Source organism: Epinephelus fuscoguttatus, linkage group LG22 (genome assembly GCF_011397635.1).
Source record: "Epinephelus fuscoguttatus linkage group LG22, E.fuscoguttatus.final_Chr_v1".
Classification (NCBI taxonomy): Eukaryota; Metazoa; Chordata; class Actinopteri; order Perciformes; family Serranidae; genus Epinephelus; species Epinephelus fuscoguttatus.
Window position 1 is genome coordinate 4,334,519 of NC_064773.1, and position 22,690 is coordinate 4,357,208.

The 22,690-nt window shown below is 40.6% G+C and overlaps 1 protein-coding gene across 2 annotated transcripts in view; it reads left to right on the plus strand.

Annotated features, from left to right (window-relative positions):
• Positions 1-4,433: 4,433 nt before the first annotated feature.
• Positions 4,434-22,690, plus strand: part of eps8a (epidermal growth factor receptor pathway substrate 8a) — a 65,308-nt gene continuing 47,051 nt past the window's right edge. For both annotated transcript variants that reach the window (XM_049567234.1, XM_049567235.1), the window contains exon 1: positions 4,434-4,677. The gene's annotated coding sequence lies outside the window, so the exon portion shown is untranslated. The remainder of the gene's footprint in view (positions 4,678-22,690) is intronic.

Sequence of the window (22,690 nt, forward strand, 5' to 3'; positions counted from 1 at the left end):
CTTGTGCTGAAGTAAAAATAGAAAAATACCAAAGAAGTACTTGATTACAAGTAAAAGTCCTGCATTCAAAGCTTTACTGCAAAAGTACAAAGCTGTAAGAAAGTAAAAGTGCTTATTATATAAAATTACCCGTCAGAATCAGAAATACTTTAATGATCCCTGAGGAGAAAATATGATTCATACAGCGATGTGAAGAACAGATAATTATAATGAGTAGGAACAAGAGTATGAAATAAAACTGTGTAAATGTAGAGCAATAAAATAAAATTAAATGTGCATTAAAATAAAAAATAAAATGTGCATTATGCTACCGTGTTTAACACTAGTGCTAAGATATAAAATATTAAAATAAAATACACAAGATATATATGTTGTGAGTATGACAATTTAACTGCAATATAAGTAGAATGAAACAATAGAATCAGAGTAAACATAATAAATATGTTCAGTTATGTGCAGTGTATGTCGAATTAATATGTACATACAAGAAGTGAAAAAAATGTATGATGTATTTTAAAAAATAAAAATGTATATCAGTTTAAAAAAAAATAAAGAAATAAGTAGACTTAATCAAATTGATACATTATATTGAATATATATATATAATTAAATCTATGTATAATTAAAAATTATAAATATATATATATATAAATATTCAAGAGGTGAAAAAATGTATATTAAAAAAATTTAATCATTACAAAATTAAAAAAATAAAATTAGTAATTCAATTATATTAAATATATATCCAAAATTAAATTGATATATAATTTAAAAATGTATATATGTATGTATACATGAAATATATCTCAATTGTATAGTATTTTAATGATGTATAAATATGTACATCAATTTGGTAGTTTGTCAGTATATATGATATAATGCATCATATTTTATAAACTGATGTGTTTTGTTTGTAAAATCCTAATTTGAAATGAGCTGTTAAATAAATGTAATAGAGTCTAAAGTTCAATATTTACTGTAAATAAAATATAAAATACTCCAAATAAAAATACTAAAGTACAAGTTTCTCAAATTTTTACTGCAGTAGCAGAGTAAATGTATTTAACTTCAGCACTGAGGAAGCAGCTCCTGATCATTATGTGGTGTGTGTGAGCTGACTGACCAGCAGGGGGCGTCCTCACCTTTACACTGACTGAACACTGCAGGAGTTACTATTCCCTTAGCGTTGACTGGGAGGCTCTGACCTCCTCCAAACCTCAGTGTAGCTGCAGTCTGCCTCAAGTTTGAACTTCATTTAAACTAGAAACAAACAAACAAACAAACACTTCAAGTCAGAAATGTACAAAAGAAACTTGGATAATGTTTCATGAAACCAATTTAAGGCTTCAGACATGCATGTATAGACCTGTTTGTGCATGTGTGTGTATGACACCAGAAAGCTTAACTTCCTATCGGGGATTAATAAAGTAAATCTATTTAAAGTAACTGAGTACATTTAAGTACTTATATTCTAAGCTACTTTACTTCTACGACATTAAATTTGAGAGAGAAATATTGTACTTTTACATCACTACATTTATTCAAACCCTTTGATGAATTTGCAGACTCAGACTAACATGACAAAATATAATCAGTGAATAAGTAATCTGATTACTATATCAATATGACTATAAAGATCTCCGTGGGCAAAAGTAATATTAAATAAACTCCAGCTTTGCCAGCAGCAACATTAAAACGATGACATGTACGAAAATTGGTGGGGACATGTAACACCTGAAGCCTCTTGGAGCCATACCCTAAACCCAACAGGAAGTCGGCCATTTTGAATTTAATGTGTCATTTCTGTGGTCGTACTTTAACAAGCTCCTCCTGGAGATTTAATCCGATTAACTTCAAATATGGTCTGTCCCATCTAAAGACCTTAAAGATGAAAAGCTGTTACACGCTGGAGCTTTCGTCAAACCGTGTGACCGTGGTGAGGCGTCAAACTTCCATGTTCCACCACCAAACAGGAAGTAGTTTGTAACTCCAGCACACATGGTCCAGTCTGCCCCAAACTTCACATTTGATGGCAGTCCCGCCCTGAACACAGCTACATGCCAACAATTAGTTATAGCTATAGCGCCCTCTACTGGCAATAAGAAAAGACATGTTTTATAGTCATAAGTACTGTTCAGACGGGATTAGTTTTACATAGGGACGTGGACTAATGTCAGTTCACCACAGGATGTCTGTAATATAAATGTCCGATTTGCACGGGACAAGAAATCTCCGTATTTCTACCAGAGATGGGAGTGGTAACTCGGTTTGTGCTCTGGCGTCACCTCCCTGTCGGCATGTGCATGCTACGTTGCTTCCTGTAAGCATCAGCTGAAGGATAATAATAATTAATAGTTAGCCCAATATGAAGTACTGCCCATGATCAGGATTGTGTGTACACAACCATTAGCAATATGGATTCATATTAGGCCGACCTAACACAACCAGAAGTCTCGTGCTTTCTTCTCGACCTTTTTGATTGGTCTCCCATGTAGGGCTATACGATCATTAGAAGAATGTCCGCTATCACGACTGCCGACAACACCGAGTGCTTCTTCAAGCGCCTCCATCAGTGGCGTGCACAGACTTTTTGAAGGGCGGGGGCGAAAAGGAAAAAAAGGGCACATACAGCGCGTTCTCGCCACTGAAGAGGGCACTAATTTCCGCGTGTTTTCGAGGGCACTTTAGACATGTTTATATGTTCTACAAATGGCACATTATATAGCCTTAACACAGACTAACTAGACAGACTACTCAAGTTAGTTTGTAGTTAGGATCAGCATCCACGAGAACTGTGTAGATTCAACGTTAGACTGTGAAGAACACACAGAGACATGGATGTATGAAGGAAATAAATCCCTGGGTCCTCCCCCAGAACATTTTCAATTAAGCAGATGCCATTTCCTGTATTCTAGTGCATTTTAACACCATATTAGCACCAGATAATCCAAACTGGTTCTGTGAGATATAGTTCTGGCTCAGTATAGATCAAAAAAGGGCCCAACATAAAAGTCATTGCAACAGTAATGTTTTTACCACCCAAGAGGGCACTTCAGCGCACGTTTTGCCTCCCAAGAGGGCACTTTGGCTCCCAGGAGGGAACTTCAGTGCGTGTTTTGGCTCCCAGGAGGGCACTTTGGCTCCCAAGAGGGCACTTTGGCTCCCAAGAGGGCACTTCAGCACATGTTTTGCCTCCCAGGAGGGCACTTTGGCTCCCAAGAGGGAACTTCAGTGCGTGTTTTGGCTCCCAGGAGGGAACTTCAGTGCGCGTTTTGGCTCCCAGGAGGGCACCTTAGAGCACGTTTTGGCTCCCAGGAGGGCACTTTAGTGCACGTTTTGCGTCCCAGGAGGGCACTTTGGCTCCCAGGAGGGCACTTCAGCGCACGTTTTGGCTCCCAGGAGGGCACTTCAGCGCACGTTTTGGCTCCCAGGAGGGCACCTTAGAGCACGTTTTGGCTCCCAGGAGGGCACTTTAGTGCACGTTTTGCGTCCCAGGAGGGCACTTTGGCTCCCAAGAGGGCACTTTAGTGCACGTTTTGGCTCCCAGGAGGGAACTTCAGTGCGCTTTTTGGCTCCCAGGAGGGCACCTTAGAGCACGTTTTGGCTCCCAGGAGGGAACTTCAGCGCGTGTTTTGGCTCCCAAGAGGGCACTTCAGTGCACGTTTTGGCTCCCAAGAGGGCACTTTAGTGCACGTTTTTCAACAATTGGGGCACGAGGTGAGGCGACTATAAATGTGGAAAAATGGTTGTAAATAGCACGTGACGAAATCGCATCACGTGGAGGATCGCGTTCGCACAGGATTAATATTACCGGAGGTGTTTTCTCCAGATCGTTTTACAGAAGGTACTAATACATTTGTACTCTAACTTGTAACAGTATTTCCACAGTGTGGTATTAGTGCTGCAGTACCTGTGAGTATCAGAGGCCATTTACACGTTGCCGGCTATTTTCATAAACGGACATTTCACTGTCTCCGTTTTCAAAAAGATCTTCGTTTACACTTACCCGTGTATATATACACAAGAGCATGCCAAACCTGTAGGTGGCAGTGTAACGAGAAGCTCAAGCCTTCCATGTATCCATTGTCACCATAGCAACATAGGTCGCACTTTTGACACAGGCGCAAATTACGGCGCATACTGTGACGTCAGCTGCCTATAACTCCGTTTACCTCAGTTTACATGCAAACGCGCAACCAGAGTTTTCCAAAATCTCCACTCTGGCAGGAGTTTTTAGAAAGACTCGTTTTCAGAGGAGAAATCTCCGTTTGCGTGTAAACGAAGGGCACAAACGAAGGAAGATGTCTCCATTTATCAAAATCACCGTGCACGTGTAAACGGCCTCTCAGTAACTGTGATAGTGAATGGGGCGTGTCCTCTAATGCAGCTGGACTGCCTGTCAGCCAATGCGCAGGGCTGAGTCCGCCCACAGTCTCCGGTCAGGTTGGCTGCTGCTGCTGGTTTTTAACACAATTCAAAGTCAAGTGTAGTTTTAAGGAGTCACATCTCCGGAGAGCAGAGCCGCTCACTGCTCACTCCTGCACCCGAACACCAGCTGTGTTTGTCGGATACAAAGTGCTCACAGGAGCCGGTAAGCACCGACCGGGACCGGAGATATAAGCGGGTTTTTGTGCCATGTTTTTCTAACGGATAATTTGATGAAGCCCACACCTGCAGGTAAGCCTGTTTTAATGAGCCCAACACTTCACATTCCTCCGGCAGCTCCGCCCGGTACCAAACATTGCTGTCGCCTCACCGACGGTCATTTAAAAAACAGGTGTTTTCATCAACTTAACGGTCAAACCGCTGGATTAATAAATATATTGTGATTTTAACAGCTCGCTCATTGTTGAACCTGCACAGAAAATGTAAATGCAAACCGAAGCAACTTGATCTGCCCTCCTGCTCCGGAGAGGCAAAGGTGGCCCTTCTGTGCTGTAAGCGGAGAACACCCGCACCAGACACCATTGGAAAATTAAGATTAAATGATTCTGGAGATCTTTACAGTCGAGTAAACACGAAAAAAACACAAGCAAACCAATTGCTGTGATCACATCTTTATTTCGGCGTACATCCACCACACATAAATATGACACTTTTATTTAGATTCAACTTTTATTGCCACATCTCCTGTTATCTCTCAAGGCAAAAGAACGTTATGTAGTAGTGGGCGGTAACGTGGAGCTTTAAGTTTTACTTAGCTATTTCTTTAAAATGGATGGCCTAATAAAGGATTGTATTTATGCCGAAATTACCAGCAGCACCTAAACAACTTGTAGCAGCATATTCCAGGTGAAAGCCGGCATTTTTATGTGCTTACACGCGAATTTACCTTAAATCTACAGAATTTTGAATGGGGTTTGGCGGAGTGTGTGTTAGTGAGACAAATGAAGGTGAAGGGCAGCTCCACGCTCCGCATAGTGACCCGCAGTTTGTCACTGAAAGAAAACACCTGGATTCACCTGGATTAAAAGCAAAAATAGTTGAGCCGAGCTTACGTGGTCGCACAGGTGTGTGTGTGTGAAGCAGCCCCCGGCAACAGGCGGTCTGTCCCCGGCTGTGTGTCCGGGGGCTGCCCGGTGTGTGTCGGAGCCCTTTTGTTTGGCTTGGCCTGAATGGAGCCCGGTTGCCAGGGATGATACAGATAGCACGGCTCCGCATTGTTCCAGTCGGGGTTACCGGAAGGTCCTCACGGTAGTATTTTATCTCCTTTGTGTTTCTAAAACAATCGGTTCCTGTTATCTTTGACGGTAGCCGGGAGGTGTTAGCTAGCAGTCTCACCTGGTTTTAGCGGGAAACAAAAACACGTAAAGCTTCATATTGTTTAATTGAATCTTTTATTCCCTGTTAAAGCTGACTCACATTAATGAATGTGTGGTGTGAAATAACAGGTGAATATGTTCCTGGAGGGCAGGTGTGAACCGTTAACGGCCGGTAATAAGCAGCAGCTCATTAGTTTAACCTCCTGTGACGTGTCCAGGTAATTGGTGCAGGTCTCAGGTGAGATTAAAGGTCTCTATATTAAAATGATACAGAACCGAGCTTCACTTTGTCTCTTTACACGAGAGACTTTTACATTAAAGTCACAGATTATTATTGTTTATTATTAGTTATTTGATGGTTTAAAACGATTAATGTCGCCGTAACTCGTCTCCACAAAACTTTTTAAATATGTAAAGACATTTCTGAAGTCTTTAAATACTTTAATATCTCGTTAATCTAACAAATATTCACTCAAATGCACAGTAAAGAAGATTTTGAACAGTTTTTCCAGTTGTGTGCTTGTTGACACAAACAAAGATGGCTACCGGAAGTGGTCAGTTGTTTACTTCCCGAACTGTAGCTCCTGTGTTTTGGGGCTCCAGCAACACTTGACAGGTGTAACTACAAGTCCAAATAAATAGAGTTTCATGTTTGTTTTCCTGCGACTAAAGAACCAGTGAAATCTTGCAGACTAATGACCTTTCTGGTTGACTAACATTTGGTCGACTATTAGAGGGCAGCCCGAGGAAATGCAATCGATTTGTTTATTTGAACCAGTATGAATATGACGTGTCTTAAAGATTAGGCTTCAGATAATCTATCAATTATGAATCATCAATTTGATCTAGCTCCGACAGACAGAGCATCGGACAGATAGTGAGTTATGGCACTTGAGTATTACGGCATCCTGCATACCGACACAACACCACTTTATCCTGTTGAAACAATCCTCACAACTTGGATTGATTTTTACGCAAAACTTTCGATTCTTTTGATCTGAGGATCCTTACAGACTAAAGGAGTATGAATAATTTACAGTGTAATTGAGGAGCAGACACATAATTGAAGGTAGCCAACAACCTGGTTTTATACATCTGAAGAGCTTCAACAATTCTCTGACAGGAAGTGACCGCCATGAGACTGCGTATCATCTCTAGTCAACAACTCTGTGCTTCTGATCTGTAACGTTGACAGGAAGTGACCACCATGAGACGGCGTATCGTCTCTAGTCAACGACTCTCTGTGCTTCTGATCTGTAACGTTGACAGGAAGTGACCACCATGAGACGGCGTATCGTCTCTAGTCAACGACTCTCTGTGCTTCTGATCTGTAACGTTGACAGGAAGTGACCACCATGAGACGGCGTATCATCTCTAGTCAACCACTCTCTGTGCTTCTGATCTGTAACGTTGACAGGAAGTGACCACCATGAGACGGCGCATCATCTCTAGTCAACGACTCTCTGTGCTTCTGATCTGTAACGTTGACAGGAAGTGACCACCATGAGACGGCGTATCATCTCTAGTCAACGACTCTCTGTGCTTCTGATCTGTAACGTTGACAGGAAGTGACCACCATGAGACGGCGTATCGTCTCTAGTCAACAACTCTCTGTATTTCCGTTCTGATTTGCAGCTTTTCAGACTTATTTTGTGGCTGAATATAATTTGTAGCTTCTTAAAATCTGACTGAGGATAGTGATAGTGAGATACTGGCTACAGTGATGAAACAAAACCAGCATCAGATGGACTGTAGAATGTATTTTATGGTGACCTTGGCAGAGGATATTTGACCTTCTGACCTCACTGCTTACTTGAGCTGCCATCTTTGTTTGGGTCAAAGAAAGTACACAAATCTTCCCAGAGCTTACTGTTGATGTTTTTAAGCTCCAACACGGTCGACTCTTTAGTTTCGATTCGTTGAACCTGAGCTTGTTGTGAATTTTGGGATGTGTTGGAAAGTGAATTTTAATCTCATAGTTGTTTATTTTCAGAGCAGTAAGACTGTACTACCTGTTGGGTATTTTCCCCCCGAATACTGCTCTGTTAGCTCCCCGTCAGCTGTTTTCTCTGGAGGTCAAAGGTCATCACGCTCTTAGAAAGCCACATGTGCTGATGCTGAACACTTGGAGGACCTTTGAGCTCAGGCTGTTGTGTAATCGTCACTGCTTTCTGCTGCTTTGTCCCATTTTAAGAGCATCCTGTTTGAGTCAGATAGAGAAGGATTAAAGTCCGCAGCTGGTCCTGGATCTGTTTTCTGTTGGGACTCTGGTCTTCATGGGAAACATCCCTCCAGCTGTTGTCGTCCAGAGGGGCTGAGAGAGAGAGAGACTATTTCGGGATGTTTCCCAGGACTCAAGGTCTCTGCTGGGGCTGTTTTTTTACTCTCTGAGCAACCAGTCGTTTACTCAGCTCAAAATATCTGCAGGGGAAAATTCTGCAAGTCGAAGATCTGTTTCCAGGTTTTAAAAATATACTCGGATACATGTGCAAAAGTTAATCTGAATGAGCACACGTTTAAGGACTGTAACACCGCCTTTAAATTCAACTGTTTCTAGGACAAAAAAACAAAAAAATTAAAATGAAAAATTATTAAATATTATATATTAAAATATTATTTCAATTGTCTTTAATCTATTGTCTGTGTTTTTTGCTTTGTCCATTAAACTCTGTCAGAGTTTCTCTGAACTCTTGATGCTGCTGGTGTCACTGACTGTTGCCGGGGCGTCTCCTGGGACATCCCGTCCTGTTTGTGTGTCGTCGGTTACCGTGGCGACAGGGTGATGTAACCGTACCTGCCAGGTGCTGCTGTGATGTGATGTGTTGTTGTTGGAGGAGGAGGAGGCAGTGTAGGATTATGGGAAACAGGAGACCGGAGTCAGTTTTTCAGGAGATTGACGAGAGTCGAGTTTCACGTTTAAACTGAGCGAGGAGCTGAAACAGTGTGATGTCATCGCGTTCATTGATCCATCAGAGGCGGACTGGTGACTGTGGAGACACAACTATTGATTGATTCAGGAAAAATCTGTCTTGGCTAAGTTTTTTTTAGAGTGCTGCGCTCACATCAGAGCAAAGATATGACGACATACTGCTGACCTCAGATCAGATACGGACTGGTATAAGTTTAAAGTTTATTAATGAGTTTCAGGTTTTAACTTGATGTCTCAGCCTTAATGTGACGATTAAAGATGTTCTCACCTGTGAGCACGTGCAGAAGTTCAGACAGGAAGTACCTTTGTGTTGTCAGAAATGAAAGGAAAGATTGTCTGAAATTAATCACTGACATTTTTCACTATTTTTTTGTCATTCTTACAGAAAAAAATGCTTAATAAATTATTATAGAAAATACAAGAACATTTAGATTTATGAATATAATCATTACCTGCAGTCTTATTCTTTATTTTAGAGCCAAACTTTTATGTTTATTTTAATCTTCTCAATTTTTGAAAATTCTTGATAAATTCAGTGTAACGCCCACTTCCTTATTCATTTAGATTTTGATGTTGTTCTGTTTGTCGTTAAGCCTCTGTTCAAAAACTCTACACAGACGTTTTACATTAAGAGCCTCAATGAAGAAATAGCTTAACAGTGATTGAAAGAAATGTGAAAGTAGAAGCGAAATAATTGGAAATAAGTATTGAAATTACTGAAATGTTTTTACCCTGACTTTATCAGGATCTGGTCTTTATTTGTGCGTAAACCATTGAGACCTTTGTCTCCCTGTATTGATCTGTGTTTAAAGAGTGAAGGCAGCAGTTAGTCAGAGCCGACTGTTGTTAGAAACCGTGCAGTTGGTCAACATTACAGTCAGGCAGGAGTTCCCCTGATTATTCATCTGGTCATCATGCAGGTCAACAAAAGAGCAGGAACACTTCCTGCTTCTCTGTGCTCTACTTAAACACCTACACTACAGTATGCTGAACATTTACTACCTACAGTACAGTATGCTGAACATTTAAAATACACCTACACTACAGTATGCTGAACATTTACTACCTACACTACAGTATGCTGAACATTTAAAATACACCTACACTACAGTATGCTGAACACTTACTACCTACACTACAGTATGCTGAACATTTAAAACACCTACACTACAATATGCTGAACATTTAAAATACACCTACACTACAGTATGCTGAACATTTACTACCTACAGTACAGTATGCTGAACATTTAAAGCACACCTACGGTACAGTATGCTGAACATTTAAAATACACATACAGTACAGTATGCTGAACATTTAAAGTACACCTACAGTACAGTATGCTGAACATTTAAAATACACCTACAGTACAGTATGCTGAACATTTAAAGCACACCTACACTACAGTATGAACATTTAAAGCACACCTACAGTACAGTATGCTGAACATTTAAAATACACCTACACTACAGTATGCTGAACATTTAAAGCACACCTACACTACAGTATGAACATTTAAAGCACACCTACACTACAGTATGCTGAACATTTAAAGCACACCTACACTACAGTATGCTGAACATTTAAAGCACACCTACACTACAGTATGCTGAACATTTAAAGCACACCTACACTACAGTATGAACATTTAAAGCACACCTACACTACAGTATGCTGAACATTTAAAGCACACCTACACTACAGTATGAACATTGAAAGCACACCTACACTACAGTATGCTGAACATTTAAAGCACACCTACACTGCAGTATGAACATTGAAAGCACACCTACACTACAGTATGCTGAACATTTAAAGCACACCTACACTACAGTATGAACATTGAAAGCACACCTACAGTACAGTATGCTGAACATTTAAAGCACACCTACACTACAGTATGAACATTTAAAGCACACCTACACTACAGTATGAACATTTAAAGCACACCTACACTACAGTATGCTGAACATTTAAAGCACACCTACACTACAGTATGAACATTTAAAGCACACCTACACTACAGTATGCTGAACATTTAAAGCACACCTACACTACAGTATGCTGAACATTTAAAGCACACCTACACTACAGTATGAACATTTAAAGCACACCTACACTACAGTATGCTGAACATTTAAAGCACACCTACAATACAGTATGCTGAACATTTAAAGCACACCTACAATACACCAAAACACCTATAGTGCATATACAGTGCACCTGTAATGTACCTGCGGGAAAACCTGAAGGTTGATTGAGAGGCCTGAGGAGTAGGAAACAAATAAGAGACAGAAGTATTTAACAGCCACTAAAGACTTAATATTCAGTACGTTTACAAGCAGCCTGAGAAAATCCAATTATTGGCTTAGTCCGACTGAAACTGGACTATCTGTAGCTCGACTAGCACACCTAGATAATTCGATTGAAAATCGAACTATTGCTGCAGGTATCCACTTAGTCCCACTGGAGTCAGACTCAGCGTTCTGCGCATGCACCACTTTTTCTTTTGCGGGCTTTCACCCGGAAGAAGAAGGAGATGACGCAGCAGCAGTGCAGTGACTCCTGGAAAAACAAACAAACACCATGGCGACCGAGAATCAGAGAAGACGCACGTCTGGACGGACGAGGAAATTACATTCATGCTCCGACAGCTAAAGGAGCTACACATTTTGAATTTTATGGATCGTAGGAAAACATGAAACACAGATTTATGTGTAAAAGCTTCTGAACAAGAACCGGAACTAGTTCAATACGCACTATATTAAAAGGACACAGCGTCACCTATCGAGGCGGAGTCAGACGTACTTGGTCAGAAATTCGATTTTCTCTTCTGCATGTATACTGAGACAAGACGAGAAGTCCAACTTGACTGATTAGCCGAGCTATGAGCTTAGCTCCACTACTGCGTGCGTGTAAATGTATGGACTGATCCTAATTTAATAAGATTATATATTTTTGGAAATTATGAAACTTATATTTTTGGATCGGAATTTATGAACATTTGAAAAAATCAAATTCAGCTTTTGAAACTGCAAATCAAGAAAGTTTGTATTTTAATTTCAAAGAGGTGAATTTAGAACCAAATGGATTCTGGTGCCAGGTTTTCAAAGTAAAATATTTCCTTGCTATGAATTCAGCGATGATCAAATTTCAACACAAAGCACTCAGTGGCTCCGTGGAGGAGGAATGAGTCAAAACAAAGAAGATTACCTGGAAATGGTTTTAGCAGGTAGAACCCTAAAATTAAAGGGCGGTTTCACCCAAAATTATTATTACTAGTTTTATTTCTTTAGTTAAAAGTGTTGCCTATGAGCCAAATAAAACCAAGACAGCAGCTTCCTGATCAGCTTCTGTCAGAGCAGTTTTATCAGCTAATAAATGCTGATAAAGAACCATTATGACACATTATGTTTATGATACTGAGCGACATAATTCAGCGAATAATCTCTTTATGTTTCTGTGATTCATCTTGACACATTTTTTCTTCTTCAGGAACAGGAATTAGCTCTAGGAAGTAGATTCATGAAGAAAGACTTAAAAATGTAACTTCAAAATAAAACTTAGATTCTTAATATCACAGGACATAAATAAAATTAATGATGCTGATTTTTTTTTTTAGGACACTAAAATCTAAAATGACAGCTCAGTTTTTCAGAAAAAAACCTTTGCATATTGAGCTGTAAAGTCACAAATAAACTCCTGCTGAGACTATATAACAAATATATGTATTGGTTTATTCTGTTAAGTTTTCAGGGTCAGTGAATATTAATGAACATTAAACTGTAAATATGCCAGAATTAGCCAGGAGTTTTCATCTGTAGTCCACGGCCAGTTTGGCAGCCTAAAATCAAGAAAAAATTTCATTGATAATCAATAAATGTGTGTTTTAACTTCTCTGTGATAAACCCTGATCATTTTTAACCTTCTGAAACAGGCGCTCCATTGCCAGAGCAGAAGTCATAAAGCCTGACACTTTATTGCTGTCATTTAAGATAAGACACTTTACTGATCTGTGAGGGTGAGGCGGGCGCTGTCGGCAGTAAACTGTGATAAACAGGAAATATAAATACCAGCAGGTATTTACACAGGGAGTGAAGCTACCTACAGTTTAATGGAGAAAGTACAGTATCACTCTGGAGATCAGTCATGTTGAGGAGCTTTAAGGTGTCCTCTCCACCACCTGTCAGCTGGCCTCTAAGCCCCGCCCCCCACCTCTCCGTAATGAGTCATTAATCAGAGGCTTAAACTCCTCAACGACAAGCTGCTGCAGCAAATCCAGGTCTTGCAGAGACCTGGATCCGCAGTAATCTGTCACACATGAACCACAGAGACTTCATCACTGCAGTCTGTGTGTGGATCCTCTCAAACTCTGCTCACCTGTGGACGTCTTGTACAGGTAAGACCTCTGTGGGTGTTCAGGGTCTGTCTGTGAGTGTAGGAATTTAGATGTTCAGTCTAAATTGGTTAGCGCATTTTAAACAAGATGTTGCAGCTTTCCAGTGCAGACAGACGGCGTAAAACACTCAGATTAATCAAATATTTTCTTGATGAATTGATGATTTATTTGGTCTGTTAAATGTCAGAAAATGGTGAAAAATGTTGACCAGTGTTTCCGTAAGCCCAAGACAACATCTCCAATGTCTTGTTTTGTCCACAACCTAAAGATCATCGATGAATACTTTGGTGATTGGGTTATATGTTAACATTTTTCAATTAGGTGCTGATATATTCGCATATGACCCGCCTTACTCTCCATTTGATTGGTTACTACTTGTTGCCGTCGTTGGCTGGATTGAGGTTTAGGCACGAGGAGTGAGACTGGTTAGGGTAAGAATGTCGGGGTTGATTTATAATTGTACGTTGGCTATATGTAGAGCTTACATCATGCAGTAGCTTGTGCACATGGCCTGCGCCGTTGTGAGGATTTATACTTGTGTAGTGGTGTGTCTGTGTCGTGTTAGGGAGGTGTCGCTACACCTCCAAAGTGCTAGTCAGCGGTGGGGTTTCTGTGAAGTTAAGGTGATTCATAACACACATTAAACACACATTAAACATGGCTTAATAGCGACAGTTTCAAACACAGTTCCTCAAATTGACAGGAACAACAGCAACATTTAACAAAGGTAACATCACAAAATTTGGCTCCCTAATAACTCCCAAGGTTAACCAGCAAAACAACTGTCTTGTACTAAACACATTTTCCCCACAAATACAACATGCTAAGCTAAAACTGTGTTGAAAGACAGAGGCACAGATGTATTAGGAAATGGGAACAAAGTTTTAGAAACAAACAGTTTATTTCAGGCAGCAGAGTAAAGACACCCATATACTCAAACAACCACAAAACCCACATCATAGTCGGTGGTCTCTTTAGGTCTTCAGGTTCCAGCTTTGAGAAAATGGGTCAGGATGTTTCCAGTCTGTCCCGACCCCCCAGAGGGACGTAGGCCACTTATAGAGCCTTTCATCAGGCGAGGTACAGTCTGCTCTGTCCTCTGTTGCTGCTGTGTAACATTAAAGGCTTTTATTGTGAAACAGCTGCAGGAAATGACTACTGTCCTTGTCCCAGTACACAAGCTCGGGAGAGGAATCCATTTATTGACCCAAGTATGTCCGACTCCTCTACGATAGGTGGAGATATGCCCCCTTTCAGCTTGTTAGTATTGGACCTTTTTCCTGTTGACCTATTACGTCACAGACCAAACAATCAACAGATAAGTTAGCTACGGTTAGCTAGCAGCTAACTGGTACCATGATGGACAACTTGACAGCTCTGTACATTTGGTCCGTCCAAAAAGTCACGGCTCTGGATGTAGATTTCTCCATGTTGTTACCGGCTTTTTCTTCTCTTACACATTTAATGCTATTGACTTCAGGTCAAAGCCCGGGGCGGAAATTGTCAATCACATTATCAAGGTGTGTTAGTCTGACTTTGAGACATTAGTTTTGGTACGATTTCAGTTGCACTAACATGTTAACATGTATTTCAGTACTTTATTTAAGTCTGGTTTAAGTCAGACTGACACAAGAAATCGATTTTCTCTGTCATGTGAACGTACCGACTGGTGCTAGGTGAGCAAACGGTAGATGTGCGGTAATACGGTGAAACCGAGGCTATACAACAACTAACCTCAGTCTGCCAGACGCTGCTTTGGGTCAGCAGGACTCAGTCAGCATGTTTATCGGTCTGTCCCCAGCTACTCTCACAAACTATTGGACCAGTCAGCCGAATATTGTGTGTGCACATTTATGACCGTATGCTCAAGGACCTCTCGTAGGTTTGGTGATTTAGCATTGTTGAAAAACCTGTTTTATTCACTGTTTCATCCCGTCATTGACTCCTCACTCCTCAAGTGGTCGCTTTGTGCTACAAATTTTCCGAAAATCTTCTCGTTTCTGTTACCTAAAACTGTACGAATGTTGACAACGTGGTATATCGTAGAGAAAAATATCCTTATTATATATGTGTAGACGGTCCATAACGTGAGAAATGTGTTAGTTCTTCCTGTTGAAACTGGTTTAAATGGATATAAAGCTGTGGATGTCCTCACAGCCTGCAGTAACGTCCTCACAGGCTACAGCAACGTCCTCGCAGCCTGCAGTAACGTCCTCGCAGCCTGCAGTAACGTCCTCACAGGCTAGAGTAACGTCCTCACAGCCTGCAGTAACGTCCTCACAGCCTGCAGTAACGTCCTCACAGGCTAGAGTAACGTCCTCACAGCCTGCAGTAACGTCCTCACAGCCTGCAGTAACGTCCTCGCAGCCTGCAGTAACGTCCTCACAGCCTGCAGTAACGTCCTCACAGGCTAGAGTAACGTCCTCACAGCCTGCAGTAACGTCCTCAGGCTGCAGTAACGTCCTCACAGCCTGCAGTAACGTCCTCACAGCCTACAGTAACGTCCTCACAGGCTACAGTAACGTCCTCGCAGCCTACAGTAACGTCCTCGCAGCCTGCAGTAACGTCCTCACAGGCTACAGTAACGTCCTCACAGGCTACAGTAACGTCCTCACAGCCTACAGTAACGTCCTCACAGGCTACAGTAACGTCCTCACAGGCTACAGTAACGTCCTCGCAGGCTACAGTAACGTCCTCGCAGGCTACAGTAACGTCCTCACAGGCTACAGTAACGTCCTCACAGGCTACAGTAACGTCCTCGCAGCCTACAGTAACGTCCTCGCAGGCTGCAGTAACGTCCTCGCAGGCTGCAGTAACGTCCTCACAGCCTACAGCAATGTCCTCACAGCCTACAGTAACGTCCTCAGTGTGGATGGAGTTCAGGATGACCTCTTTGGATCGGCTCCAGACTTCACTGTGGAGTTATTTTTAGCTTTACAGTTACTCACTGTTGATCTGAATCACACTGTGTTATAAACTCTGCTGTTTGGCTCCAGGCCAGTTTTCTTTATAGTGACACATGAATCTGTGTCGGTCAATGATGCAGTCTTTATTAGGCACTTCTTCTTCTCTCAGTATAAACCAGCACTTTAACAGCACAATAATTCACCAGGAAATGAAACTTTGGTTTGTCTGTTTATCTAAACTTCAGTTACAGTGCGTCATAATTTTAGTTTCATCTTTTTAAAGGAAAGCAGAGTTTATGTTTTAAAACTACTGTTATGTTATTTTAGTCTTGTGTGTATCTGCACTCTTCCAGCTTTGTGTTGGAGCTGCTTCTCTGCTGTTTCCTGCTGTATAAATGAAGTAAAGGAAAAAGCAAAATGACCTGAAGTCCTGCAGAGCTGTGAAGCAGTAGTTTAGCATTTTGATAGCTCGACACCTATTAACTAGTAGCTGGTTAATTTTTAGGAAAAACAAGCCAAACAATGTGAAACACAAGAAGCCCTTCCTTTTAGTTCGGAGCTCCACTGACTCTGTGAGCCTCATCTTCTTCCTCCTCCTTCCAGATTGACACCACTGTCAGTGCTCTACATATGAAGCTACGTCCTGCTGTTGGTTAGCTTAGTTTAGCTTAGCATAAACAGTGGAAACGGGGAAACAGCTAGCCTGGCTCTGTCCAAAGCTAAAAGAAACCACCGACCAGCTCCTCTAAAGCTCTCTGATGAACATGATATATCTGGGTTATTTAATTCATGTAAAAAAAACTAAAGTGTAAAGGCGAAAGATTCTGTTAAGATTTTCCACAATCCTATAAAATCACAGTCACTCAGATATAAAACAAACAAAGCTCATCCTTAGTGTCTTGAAACATAAATAAACATGTGTCATGTAGAAGTATTTTAACACAGTTAATCTCTATGGAGCACACACATATCAAATTAATCTCTCAGGTGTAGTCCTTAAATATATTCCCCTGGTGATCACATCAGTAAAGAAGTAAAGAGGATTATTATGGATTATGATTGTTATTATTAGCCTTCTTTAAAACATGCAGCCCTGTTTTAAGGAAAGGCTCAGAAACTGAGCATGAACGTGTGATTTTTGCAGTGAACTGTTTCCAGATCAGATGGTGAACATGTGCTGGTGAGTCCAGTGTCACAGCTGCAGGATTAACGTCGATACCACAGCTGATGAATATGGATTAAAACACAGCCAGAGGTGATGAAGCTCCGTCTGTAATCTGAATAAATCAAACTCAACAGCTGTAATGGATCTCACAGTTTGTAGTGTCAGTGGAGCTGATCGCACAGAGACTGGGAAACAAAGTTGTTTAGTTTGAACAGACAGGAGCCAGTTAGCCTAGCTTAGCACAAAGACTGGAAGCAGGTGGAAACTGTTAACCTAGCTTAGCACAGAGACTGGAAGCAGGTGGAAACTGTTAGCCTAGCTAGGCACAGAGACTGGAAGCAGGTAGAAACTGTTAGCCTAGCTTAGCACAAAGACTGGAAGCAGGTGGAAACTGTTAGCCTAGCTTAGCACAGAGACTGGAAGCAGGTGGACACTGTGAGGCTAGCTTAGCACAAAGACTGGAAGTAGGTGGAAACTGTTAACCTAGCTTAGCACAGAGACTGGAAGCAGGTGGAAACTGTTAGCCTAGCTAGGCACAGAGACTGGAAGCAGGTAGAAACTGTTAGCCTAGCTTAGCACAAAGACTGGAAGCAGGTAGAAACTGTTAGCCTAGCTTAGCACAGAGACTGGAAGCAGGTGGACACTGTGAGGCTATCTTAGCACAAAGACTGGAAGCAGGTAGAAACTGTTAGCCTAGCTAGGCACAGAGACTGGAAGCAGGTAGAAACTGTTAGCCTAGCTTAGCACAAAGACTGGAAGCAGGTAGAAACTGTTAGCCTAGCTTAGCACAAAGACTGGAAGCAGGTAGAAACTGTTAGCCTAGCTTAGCACAAAGACTGGAAGCAGGTGGAAACTGTCAGCCTAGCTAGGCACAGAGACTGGATGCAGGTGGAAACTGTTAGCCTAGCTAGGCACAGAGACTGGAAGCAGGTGGAAACTGTTAGCCTAGCTTAGCACAAAGACTGGAAGCAGGTGGAAACTGTTAGTCTAGCTTAGCACAAAGACTGGAAGCAGGTGGAAACTGTTAGCCTAGCTAGGCACAGAGACTGGAAGCAGGTAGAAACTGTTAGCCTAGCTTAGCACAAAGACTGGAAGCAGGTGGAAACTGTTAGCCTAGCTTAGCACAGAGACAAGAAGCATTTGGAAACTGTTAGGCTAGCTTAGCACAAAGACTAGAAGCAGGTAGAAACTGTTAGCCTAGCTTAGCACACAGACTGGAGGCAGAGGGAAACTGTGAGTCTATCTTAGCACAGAGACTGGAAGCAGGTGGAAACGGTTAGCCTAGCTTAGCACAGAGACTGGAAGCAGGTAGAAACTGTTAGCCTAGCTTAGCACAAAGACTGGAAGCAGGTAGAAACTGTGAACCTAGCTTAGCACAGAGACTGGAAGCAGGTGGAAACTGTTAGCCTAGCTTAGCACAGAGACTGCAAGCAGGTGGAAACTGTGAGCCTAGCTTAGCACAAAGACTGGAAGCAGGTGGAAACTATGAGCCTAGCTTAGCACAAAGACTGGAAGCAGGTGGAAACTGTGAACCTAGCTTAGCACAGAGACTGGAAGCAGGTGGAAACTGTGAACCTAGCTTAGCAGGAAGCAGGTGGAGCAGGTGGAGTTGTCAAGGTGATATTGTGGGGCTTTTAAATCCCAAACTAGGAACATTGTGTAAAGAACGCACCACTATATGCATACAGTCAGAGTAAAACTAGTTGGAGCTGACCAGAAATTTCACTTTCAGCCATTATGGTTGTTGCTGTGTGGAACGTTATGACATCATGACATTGGCAAGTCAAAATACTTCCATTATTAGAATATGACTTAATATGGTGACAGCTGTGGCTGGAGGTGTTATGTTTTCAGTTTGTCCCCCTCGTGTTGTCCCATAAACACAATGAAGACTGCTGGGAGAGAGTTTCTTTGGCACAAACGTCCTCTTGGACTCAGAAATGAACTGAATAGATTTTTGTGGTCAAAGGTCACTGTGATCTCACGAATCATGTTTTTGGTCTTAACTCAGGAATTCATGCTCCACGTATGACCGACTTTCACACAGATGTCTGACAGGATAAAATGATGACAGTTTATATCCAAAGGTCAAAGGTCAACTTCACCGTGACATCAGAATGTTGTGCATACACACTTCTGTCCATTACTCAGCGTCATATCCCAGGAACAGAAGGGGAGACGTTTGGTCCTCTGTGTTACAGTAAAGTGTCCTCTGTGTTACAGTAGTGTCTTCTGTGGGACATTGTCCTCTGTGGGACATTAGTGTCCTCTGTATATAGGTTAGAGTGAGATAATTGAGACGCAGCTCCCAGCAGATCTGTGTCCTGGATCCTGTTGCAGAGTCAGAGGATAATGAATCAATCCTCACAGCAGAAGCTGCTCTCATTATCACTGAGCTCACACGTTTAAATCATCATCATCACAACAGAGGGTCCATCTTTATATACACTTATCGATATATGGATGTTAACGTTAACTTGAGAAGACGGACGTGTCTCTGGGGAGAAGTTGAAATGTGACTTATTCTTTCTTAACATGAAGATGAAATCTTATATAAAAACTATATAAAAACTAATAATTTTTTTCTCAGATTATTTTTCTAAATACAATCTGAATTTAAATCAGCATGATTCTGGATTAGGATTAGGACTCTACTCTCAGGACAACTTTAAGAAAAGATAGATATTCTGAACTCAGTTGTGGATTAAAGTCAGTGCGTCAGTGAGAAAGTAATGATATTACAGTCAGAATTTTAACCCAATCCAAGATTAAATTCATAAATCTGAGAATATAGTTTCCCTTTGTAAATAAAAGACAAAATGATTTTGGGATTAAAGTCAAACCAGAGAAATTTCTGACCTCATTATCCGGAGAACTCGGAGAAAAATCTGCTCAAAATCTTGCAGATATTCTGAAATGAAGGCTACTTATTTATTTAATTTGGGATTTAATGGGTTGTGATGAATAATTTAGAGAATTTTGACATTGTTTTTATTTGAATTATTTTAGGATAGGGTGAAGAAATAATATAAAAGTCATAATTCTGATGTTTCCCCAGATTAAATCCCTCAAAATGAAAATATAGTTACACTTTTTAAATTTCGAGTCAGGATAGAGACATTTCTGATTTTATTCTCAGGAAAAATCTTCTCAAAATTGAAATGATTATTTTATTTATTTTGGGATTAAAATTTTAATAAATAATTTAGAAAATGTTGAAAATGTTGACATTAGAGACAGGGTGGGAAAATAATATTCAAGTCATAATTCTGATGTTTTCCTGAGATTAAATTCCTAAAAATGAAAATATAGTTGCACTTTTTTAAGACATATCTGACTTTATTCTCAGGAGAATTCTGACAAAAATTTTCTCAAAAATTTTCATGTGTTCTGAAATATATTAATTATTATTATTTTGTTAATTAATTATTTATTTTGGGTTAAAATCAGGACAGTGTAAATAAAGAATTTTGACTGTTTTGGAGAATTGTTTAAAAAAATGAGAATAATATTATGAAAGTCATAATTCTGACTTTAACCCAGTATTGCATCATAAATTGGATAATATAGTTGCATAGAATTTTTGGGGGGATTAAAGCAGAGAGAGGGAAGAATTGATCCATTTATTTCAGACAATAATCTGAAAATAAAATAAAGACTTTATTAAAGTTATTGGAGCCTTCACTGTTCCTGCTCTTGTGGACGTACTCCAGTTTCCTTTACTGAAGCGGAGGAAGGTTGGGATTATGTGTGTGTGAGTGATGTAAATCTTCTGGATAATCCTCTTTACTTTCCTCTGCGAGACTCTCACAGACTCTCTGCTGCTGCTTTGTTTCTCAAACTGAAGATCTGAAGACGATCAACAGGACTTGTAACAGTCAGAAAACAGAATATCTGTGTTGCATTGTCTCTGTGCTGTTTCCACCAATCACAGGAGTTAATCACTGTTTCGCCACCTTTATTTCAAAATAGGAGCTCACTGATTTTTAAGAGAATTTAATCCAAGACTTAAAGAGTCAAGTGAGCTGGACGGCTGTTTTTCTCTCTCAGTCAATTGTTTGGTGGCATCTCGTTTTATATGACAACAGATAATTAGTGATGTTTATTATCACCAGGTTCCCACAGATCCTTTAAAGGGTCACTTTGGTATTTTTTAACCTGGATCCTATTTTCCCACATTTTTGTGTCAAAGTGACGATTGGGAACAATAATACTTGAAACTGGTTCAGCATTGACTGAGACTGCTGCAACCTGCAGTGTCACCACTGGGGGCAATTGAGCACTGTTAATTGACGTCCAATAAAACTTCTTGTTTTTGTCACTGACAGGCTCAAATTGTTATTCTAAGTGTCTGACAACATGATGGAGAAGATCCCTACTAGGGCTGTAGTCTCCTGGTCGACTAGTCGATTATTTGGTCGCTATGCTCTCGTCCGACCAAATTCTCATTAGTCAAGTAATCGCCGTGTTACTTTCATAAGGAGAAAAGTGCTACATCAACAGCTTTCCAGGATTAATCCATTATTTCCAGCAGCGGGCGGACAGAGACAAAGTTACCTGACAGAAAGTTGAACTCGCCCACCCTATGCTAAAGGCCCGAACATATTCGGGCGTACTATAAGCGGAGCGGACTCCACGAGGAATGTCCGCAGTCATTCGGGCTTCCATAGTCGAGCGCATTTCCGCGTTGTAGTTTCCTGTAAAAATGTCCGAGAAACACACTACATTACCCACAATTCTTGCGCGTCAATGTGAAAAATACATGCCGATAAAAATAGCATTTTAAGTCTTGTGTGTGATTTATCCTGGCTTCATATGAGTAGAGGAAATCTCCGCTTGTCGCTAGGCTAATGTATACAATGTAAAATGCCATGGGCTGGTGCTAATAACGTTAGCATGTTGTATTTGTTTGGAAAACGTGTTTTGTGTGATGGTTGTTTTGTCAGTGTTGTGAGTTGTAATGGAGCTGAATTGTGTGCTGTTACCTTTTGTTACATGTTGCTGTTGTCCCTGGTTTCATACGAGACAAGGGAAAGTTCGCTAGTTGCTAAGCTAATGTATATAATATAATATATATCCGTAGTGATCCTTTCCATAATGTTGTCAGACAGTTAGTATAATATTTTGAGTCTGTCAGTGACAACAAACAAAACAAGCACTTTTAGTGGATGTAAATTGATGATGCACAGTTGCCCAAAGTGACTACATTGCAGACGGTTTCATTGTTGCCATCTGCAGCAATCTTATGCAATACTGGATCAATTTCAAAACTTGTTGTTCCCATCAGTCACTTAGACACAAAAACATGGGAAAATAGGGTATCAGTATTAAATTATGTTTTAGATAAATATTTTAAAAGTCTAAAAAATGATAAAACATGGGAATTAGGGTTTTATGATTTTTCTTTCTGACATTACATTTTTAAAATCTCAATAATTGGAACCTTTTTTTTTTTTTAATTATTATTTTTAATTGTCTGAATGCCTCTGGCACAAACGTCACACAGCTCAAGATAATTGAATCAATTTT